An 8,726-nucleotide genomic window follows, 5' to 3' on the forward strand; every position below is an offset into this window, starting at 1 on the left:
CCATCAGTGGACTGGTCAACACTACCAGCTGCACCAGTGGACTGGTCAACACTACCAGATCCATCAGTGGACTGGTCAACACTACCAGCTGCACCAGTGGACTGGTCAACACTACCAGATCCATCAGTGGACTGGTCAACACTACCAGCTGCACCAGTGGACTGGTCAACACTACCAGATCCATCAGTGGACTGGTCAACACTACCAGCTGCACCAGTGGACTGGTCAACACTACCAGCTGCACCAGTGGACTGGTCAACACTACCAGCTGCACCAGTGGACTGGTCAACACTACCAGATGCATCAGTGGACTGGTCAACACTACCAGATCCATCAGTGGACTGGTCAACACTACCAGCTGCACCAGTGGACTGGTCAACACTACCAGCTGCACCAGTGGACTGGTCAACACTACCAGCTGCACCAGTGGACTGGTCAACACTACCAGATCCATCAGTGGACTGGTCAACACTACCAGCTGCACCAGTGGACTGGTCAACACTACCAGATGCACCAGTGGACTGGTCAACACTACCAGATGCATCAGTGGACTGGTCAACACTACCAGATCCATCAGTGGACTGGTCAACACTACCAGCTGCACCAGTGGACTGGTCAACACTACCAGATGCATCAGTGGACTGGTCAACACTACCAGATCCATCAGTGGACTGGTCAACACTACCAGCTGCACCAGTGGACTGGTCAACACTACCAGCTGCACCAGTGGACTGGTCAACACTACCAGTTGCACCAGTGGACTGGTCAACACTACCAGCTGCACCAGTGGACTGGTCAACACTACCAGCTGCACCAGTGGACTGGTCAACACTACCAGCTGCACCAGTGGACTGGTCAACACTACCAGATCCATCAGTGGACTGGTCAACACTACCAGCTGCACCAGTGGACTGGTCAACACTACCAGCTGCACCAGTGGACTGGTCAACACTACCAGCTGCACCAGTGGACTGGTCAACACTACCAGCTGCACCAGTGGACTGGTCAACACTACCAGTTGCACCAGTGGACTGGTCAACACTACCAGCTGCACCAGTGGACTGGTCAACACTACCAGCTGCACCAGTGGACTGGTCAACACTACCAGCTGCACCAGTGGACTGGTCAACACTACCAGCTGCACCAGTGGACTGGTCAACACTACCAGCTGCACCAGTGGACTGGTCAACACTACCAGCTGCACCAGTGGACTGGTCAACACTACCAGCTGCACCAGTGGACTGGTCAACACTACCAGCTGCACCAGTGGACTGGTGAACAGAACAATCAACGTAAATAATTTGTGAAAGAGTGTTCTGTGTTACTAAGTTATCAATACAGCTTAAGGAATCATGTTTGGCTTCAAGACGAAGCTTTGGTTGTGATTTAAGAAGAGTTTTGGGGGGAAATGGAGGAATGGTAGTTTGGAATTGGGTAATATCCCATGGAGCAGGGAAGTGTCTCTGTTGCCTTACTTGACATAGATCATGTAACTGGTTCATGCGGAGGTCGGTTCCAGTTTTTTCGATCCATCTGGAAGGATGTTCACCAGTGCTGAGGAAAGTTTGGAGGGCTTCTGTGCAGGGGTTTGAATGGGCTAGCCTAAGCATATTGACCCCAATAAGGATATTTCTTTCAGTAACACGATCTCTAATGCTTGGAATATTAAGTTCTTTCCGCATATTTAAAATTTTGGCAGTACGAGGTCATTCTAGGATGATCCTCATTGCTTCGTTTTGCAGTTTTTCCAGCCCTTCAAGCTTCCAGTCAGACACAAGAGCAAGTAGTGGCGCAGCATAATCAACGAATGATCTAATATAAGCAACATAATCATTTTCACAATTTTAACATTAGCACCATACCTGGGGTGAAACCCAGCCACAACTCTAAGTGCTCTCAGCCTTTCTTTGTATTGGCGACAAAGTCTTGTTACAACAAGTCCAAGTAGTGGAACCTCAAAGCCTAGATACCTGCATGAGCATTATGGGCAGGCTTAAAATTAACAATTTAGTACAAATGAGTATTACAAAGACAGGTCATATGGTCATTTACTGTGATGCTGTACATTCAGTAGAATGGAGTATTCTGTTGAGTAATGAAGTTAATAAGTAACAAAGTTTGATTGGGTCACAGGATGACATTTATGAGATACAATAATGAGAAACATTTATGAGATCCAATTTATGAGATTCAATTATTCAGTATTTATTTAGTTGTGGGTGAGTAAGTGATTTTTGAGAAGAGACTTGAATTTATAAACAGGTAGTGTTTCTTTTATATTCACAGGTAATGAATTCCAGATTTTAGGGCCTTTTATGTGCATTGAGTTTTTGCATAGCGTGAGATGGACACGAGGAACATCAAAGAGTGATCTGTGCCTTGTGTTATGGTCATGTGTTCTGTTGAGGTTGGTAAGGAGACGTTTGAGGGGAGGGTTTATATCAGAGTTAAGTGTTCTATGTATGTAGTAGGTGCAGTAATAAGTATGGATGTTTTGTATGGTGAGTAGGTTTAGAGTTTTGAATATTGGAGGAGTGTGCTGCCTGTAGTGGGAATTTGTTATCATTCTGACTGCAGCCTTTTGTTGGGTAATTAGTGGTCTGAGATGGTTTATTGTTGTTGAGCCCCATGCACAAATTCCATAGGTGAGATAGGGGTAAATAAGTGAGTGATATAGGGCCAGGAGGGCTGACTGTGGAACATAGTACCGTATCTTCGATAGTATGCCTACGGTCTTGGAATTTTTTTTGGAAATTTGTTGTACATGTGTTTGAAATTTGAGTCTATTATCAAGGTGGATTCCTAATTATTTTCCCTCTGAGTTTTGTGATAGGTGATAGGTTTATCATTATGTTAAGAGACACATCTGTAGCTCTGTTACCAAACTGAATGAAGTAGGTTTTGTCAATGTTTAGAGTAATTTTGTTGGTCCTCATCCAGGTTGATATTTTCTGTAATTCGGTATTTACAGTATTGGCTAGCATGACTGGGCTCGGGTGAGAGAAGACGTATGTAGTGTCATCTGCAAATAGTGTTGGTTTGAGTAGTTGCGATGCATTTGGTAGGTCGTTTATGTATATGAGAAAGAGAAGAGGGCCAAGGACACTTCCCTGTGGGACACCAATTGTAATTGGCTGCGCGGAAGAGATTGCCCCATTTGTGTACACATATTGGCTTCTGTTGCTGAGGTATGACTTTAGGTAGTTGAGGGAGTGCCCTCTTATACCATAGTATAAGGTAGTCATTGGGTGGGGTAACTAAGCTTGGGATTTTATTGGCAAGGTTTTTTCCTATAGTGAAAAAGAAATCATTGAGTCTGCTGTTTCAGTAGGTGGGAGTTGGGGTTCATCAGGTTTTGTTAATTCAATTTCACTATTTCGTGTTATCTTTTTTGTTCCTATAATTTCTGATAGGGTTTTCCAGGTCTTTTTTTATATCACCTCGTAAGTTGGATAATCTGTTCTTATAATACAATTTTTTAGCCCTTCTTATTAGGCTGGTTAGGATTGACGAGTAACGTTTTGTTTGGTCTCTGGTTATGTGGCCCATTCTGTACTGTTTTTCGTATAGGTGCTTTGTATTTATGGATTTGAGGATGCTGGGTGTTAGCCAGGGACTGTTCAGTCTCTTCGCAGTCATTTGTTTAGTTTTTTTAGGGCAGTGCTTGTTATAGAGGTATTAGGTCTTTTTTAGAAAATTAATAATACATTCGTCAATATCTGTATAGATTTCTAGCTCAGTGTGCCAGTCAATGTTTGTCACTGCTACTGTGAAGTTATTAACAGCTGCCTCATTGTGAAATCTGAAAGTGACTTTAGTAGTGTCTAGGGGTAATTTGCCAAGGTTTGTTATGAGGAAGGTAGGGTAGTGGTCTGTGGTATTATCTGTGATTATGCCTGATCTTAAGGGGAATATGATGTTGGTCCAGATGTGGTCAAGTAGGGAAACACTAGTCTCTGTAACTCTTGTAGGTTTTGTTACTGTTGGTAGCAACATGCAGTTACTCATAGTGTTTGTGAATTCAGTAACTGGTGGGTCCTGGTCTTGTAGGAGATTTATACTGAAGTCACCTGAGAGTAGTAAGTGATCTTTGTTCATGCGTGCATCAGTTATCATACTTCCTAGGTTGTCACTAAAACAGCTAATGTTTGACTGTGGTACTCTGTAGATGTTTATCACCGTGAGAGGTTTTTGTAGGTATTTGGATTTGAATTTAGCTATTATATATTCCCCATGTTCATCCCTTGTGCAAGTATTAGTGATACATTCTAGTTGGTCTGAGTAGTATATAGCTGTGCCACCCCCTTGTTGGTCTGGCCTACACTTGTGTATGGCTGTGTAACCAGGAATGGCATAGACATCTGTAGTATTAGACTTTAGCCAGATTTCGGTGAGAGTAATGATGGATATACTGGCATGCAGGGAATTTAGTAATGCTATGAGGTCATCGTAATGTTTACTTAAAGATCTGATATTTTAGTTAAAGAGAGTTATGTTGTTGTTTGCTCTGAGAAGTGCCTTTGTTGGTATCAGGATCAATGCTTGTTATCATAAGATTTATAGTGAATCTGAAGTTAGAATTAAGTATAAGACAAAGTAAATATTCTAAAGCTATAAAATAGCACCTGAATTATTTTAACAAATGTAAAAATAGGAGCTAAGGTAGTTCTTTAAAGCTAAAATAAATGAGACAATATAAAAGGGACTAAAATAATTTGTGGTGAACAAATAAAGTGGTAATCAAAAAAATGAGCTAGGGAATATAATGGCAAAATAGTGAACTTATTACACTTTAGCACCTGAGAATAGCACCTTGATTATTTTAACAATTGTGAATATATGAACTAAGCTAGTTATGTAAAGCTATAATGAAAGAGAAAAATATATAAGGCACTAAATTAAGTAATGGTAAACAAAGTTAAATTGACAGATAGTCACTAAGATATAATATTGATTTGGGAGTAAGATCTGATTTGTTATATATAATAAGATGAGCAATTTACTGTATTTTACAAAGCAATAAAAAAAATAATAGGAGGTATTGTAGATGAATGGTTCAGAGAACCGACATGTTGATAAATTAGACACATGTACAACTCTTGGGTATCTTTATTGAGGAAACGTTTCGCCACACAGTGGCTTCATCAGTCCATACAAAGGAGAATCTTGAAGAACAGGAGGAGAATGAGGTAATCAGTCCCTCAACCTTGAGTCGATGTGGTCAGTCCATCAATCGACTCAAGGTTGAGGGACTGATTACCTCATTCTCCTCCTGTTCTTCAAGATTCTCCTTTGTATGGACTGATGAAGCCACTGTGTGGCGAAACGTTTCCTCAATAAAGATACCCAAGAGTTGTACATGTGTCTAATTTAATAGGAGGTAGTTGGTACTAGTTAGCAAAAGATAGTTTAGGGCCTTGAACAATAATATAATTGAAATATACACTAATTGCACACACAATATAGTCACTAAGATATGAAAATAATCTAAGAGTAGGATTTACCTTATAGCATAACGTCTGAGCAGTTAATATGACTATAGGAATATTATTTAAGGTAGTTGGTACTAGCTAGTGAGGGATGGTAAAGGAATTGCACAGTAGTGTAGTAGGAACATACACTAGTTAATTATTTGTTGTTTGGGAGAAAGGGAAAAGTTGGTATGATTATTAGAGAATTTTAACAGGGCTTAAGTAGGAAAGAAAAACGTAATACAGATATTAATAAAGTGTAAGTATCCTATTAACAAATAATAATTTGTGAATAGGGAATCTGGGAAGATAACACAAAATGGGTCACACAAAGAACTGCGTGGGACACATAGGATAGTGAGGTAGTAAATACTATCTAGGAGGTGATAGTACAGGGATTAGTTCAATAATGACATAATAACATACACTAACGTAGTAAGAAATTGGTCACTAATATCAGTCAGACTCTGTAATGTTTCCATCATGAAGGAAGTTTGTTAGTTCATTTTCTTTTGTAATGTAGTACACACGGCCTGCATTTGTTTTTCTTACTAGAATTTGTCCACGTACACTTTTCCCTTACAAAGAACCACAAGTACTCATGTCTTCCTGTATTCCTAAGAATATTCGTGACTGACTAAAGCAGTAGTTTGCATTATCAGTCCTAACCTGGATACGTAAACTGCCATGTAGAGTAAAATGATCTGAAGAGAGTACCAGATATCAGGTTGCCACACACCAATTGCTCTCCCAACAATTATTAAAAATTCTAAAATATCAAACTAGTCTTGCAGAACCTTTGTTATCATGAGCACAAGATCTCTATTTATGCTGATCTGAAGATGTTAAACTTGCTTGAGCAACAGAGTGGATATACCCCACCAAGTTGGGGTATATCCACAGACATTTCTGAAAACTGACAACTAGTGTTATAGGAGACGAGGAAGCGGTAGTGAGGTTTGAGAGATGGTGGAAGGAAAACAAATATCAGAGGAGTTATGAGGGGTTAGTGTGTTAGTGGGACGACGTGGCGGAACCTGCCATTCCTAAGTTTTATGAGATACGGTTATTAAATTACTATACCTGGAGGGTGTTGTAGGGGTCAACGCCCCCACGGCCCAGTTTATGACCAGGTCTCGCAGTGGTTCAGGGCTTAATGCAGTGCATCTACAGAAGGCGGTGTAGGTGTTATGGGGAGAAAAACCATGTGTTACAAGCACAGCGACAACCGAGTCAAGTGTATGGTAATATGGCAACATCACTGTCCTCATCGCTCTCGGGCCGTGCGGACAGGCTGCGCAGTAGCTCCTGAATCATCTGGTTTTCTGCGCAGTTTTCCTGTTTTGTGCATACAACATGGCGGATCGAATTGGTCGCTGGGCAAACACTGTTTGTGTGGAATTGGTGCGTGGCATGCTTTCAGGAACAAGAATGCAGGTGTTACTGCCTGCCATCATCAGTGAGGTATATGGAATAACAAACGAAGAATTATATGGAGTAGCAGTAAATGGTGTGTCAGGGATTTTCATTAGTTTAAAGAAGCAGGATTCTACGCAAGCATAGTCAACAAATATCAAGAGAAAAGGCTAGCAGTGAACACTAAGATGGAAGTCTGCTTACATGATGTGTCCAGCTATGTGACGTGGGTGGAAGTACGAAACGTGCCTTTTGAGGCGACAGAGCATGATGTGATGGCGGTGTTTAGCAGCTATGGAAAAATCCACTCAGCTGAGATGGGGGTGTGGCAAAATGGACCTTATGAGGGGCTACCTGAGGGATCATTTACGCTGAAAATGACGTTGAGGCAGCCAATTCTATCATACGTTCTTCTGGAGGTCTTCCGGACGCAGGTCTACGTGTACTACTCAGGGCAGCGGAAGACTTGCAGATTATGTGGATCTTTTGAACATATGGCGGCCCAATGCTATAAAAAAAAAAGCAGGAAGTAGGGAACAGGTACCAGTGATCTTACATCAGCGGAATGCTGTGGGGGCGTTGGAGGAAGGAGTAAGGCCAAACAAGACTCCTTGCCGTTGGAGTGATGAAGTGGATAAGGCAGAGGTGGCAATGGAAGAAGGTGTAGCACTACAGGTTGATAAAGGAAAGGCAACATCGACGACAAGGGTGAGTGATGATGTGGGCCAACAGGATGGCTTGCTGGAGGAAGTACTAAGCTCCTTTTTGAATGACGTTGAGGAGGGACAGGAGGATGAAGGGAGTAACCTGGTGCAGGTAACAACTCAGCATGATCTGGAGTTTCGGAATACTGTGTGCACTAATGATAATGTGCACAACGTTGTGGCGGAAGTCCATAGGGCGAAAAAAACAGGTGACGAGGTGTGTGGGGAAGGAAATACACGTAAGAGAACTGCAGGAACGTCGGAGATGGACGATGTTCTTACTCCAGGACAAAGAACAGGAGTAAAATCTTGGAAAAAGGAAGTATGCCACAAGGGGAGTGAGGGGAAGGGTAATGTAGGGTTAAATAGTTCTAGGGATAACGGAGGAATAGGGGGAGTGAATAAGCAAGCTGTCAAGAAAGACGCAGTACAGCAGGACGGTATAGGAGGGTGTGTGCCAAGAAGAAAGGGTAAACCACCACTTTTAAAATAATTTACGGTAGTAACTGTAAACGTAAATGGATTGAGGAATGAAGTGAAACGAGTATGGATGGAATGGTTTTTGAGGAGATATAATGTGGATGTTTGCTTTATACAAGAACATAATTATAAGATAGGCTGTGCTTTGGCATTAAAAGGTTATAAATTGTATGTAAGTGGGTCTGTTAGGTTAAAGGGGGAGTGGCAGTGGCTGTGAAGGAAAATAGTCCCTTACGTATTATAAAGTGGGAAGAAGGGGGGGGGGGTAGTGAGGGTGGATGGTGAGTGGGGAGCATCTCGAGTATGTTTCATTGGGGTTTATATGCCAGCGGAGAATATAATCAAAGTAAAAGAGGATTTTGTGAGAGACGTTTTGGTGTATTTGGGTATTGGGGGGGACTGGAACTGTTATAAGGGGGGGGGACGTGGAGCCAAGGGGGCAGGTTGTGTGTTAGGGTCCTTACGCAAAGTTTTACAGGATGTTGGGGTGAGGGACGTGGAGGGGAGTGGGGCTTGGAGAGTAGATTTCACTTTTGTTAGGAGAGATTATTCAGCAAGGTTAGATAGGATTTATATAACGGGAGCAGTTAGTGTAGGAGGGGTAAAAACAGTGGATGTGGGATTTTCGGATCATAGGGCAGTTTTGGTAGAGCTG

The sequence above is a fragment of the Cherax quadricarinatus genome, chromosome 75, assembly GCF_038502225.1.
Source record: "Cherax quadricarinatus isolate ZL_2023a chromosome 75, ASM3850222v1, whole genome shotgun sequence".
NCBI lineage: Eukaryota > Metazoa > Arthropoda > Malacostraca > Decapoda > Parastacidae > Cherax > Cherax quadricarinatus.